Below are 445 nucleotides of genomic sequence, written 5' to 3'. Positions count from 1 at the left end.
GGGCACCAGCAGCACCACCTCGCTCCCAAAGCCCTCGAGGGACATCCCTGTCACCTCCCACCCACCCCACGGTCACTCCTCGTCCTTCCCAGTGTGCTCAAGCCTGGGCTGGCCCCGCTCCCCAGGGCAGAGCAGGAGCAGCAGCGGTGGCCCCAGACAGCACGTCCCCCTTGTCAGAGATGCCCCGGGTGCAGGCTTGGGACCGTCCACTGGCAAAGCCCGGTGCCAGATCCATCCTGGCAAACCCACACAGCGCCTGGCTGAAACTCAGCTGCGGCCCGTGCCGGCACCGCGGCAGGTATTTGCTGTGCCCATCCCACACTGGGTCGCAGCATTCGGCCCTACAAAGCACAAACACCTCTGGGGGGTCCGAGAGTCCCACGGCCACCCAGCCCCCCGGCATCCCGGCTCACCGCTACATGCGCTGACCGTGTGGCTGGGGGGT

Source organism: Aptenodytes forsteri, unplaced genomic scaffold (assembly GCF_000699145.1).
Source record: "Aptenodytes forsteri isolate BGI_AS27 unplaced genomic scaffold, ASM69914v1 Scaffold422, whole genome shotgun sequence".
Taxonomy (NCBI): Eukaryota; Metazoa; Chordata; class Aves; order Sphenisciformes; family Spheniscidae; genus Aptenodytes; species Aptenodytes forsteri.
The sequence above is the reverse complement of the archived record's forward strand: the minus strand, read 5'-3'. Positions refer to the sequence as shown.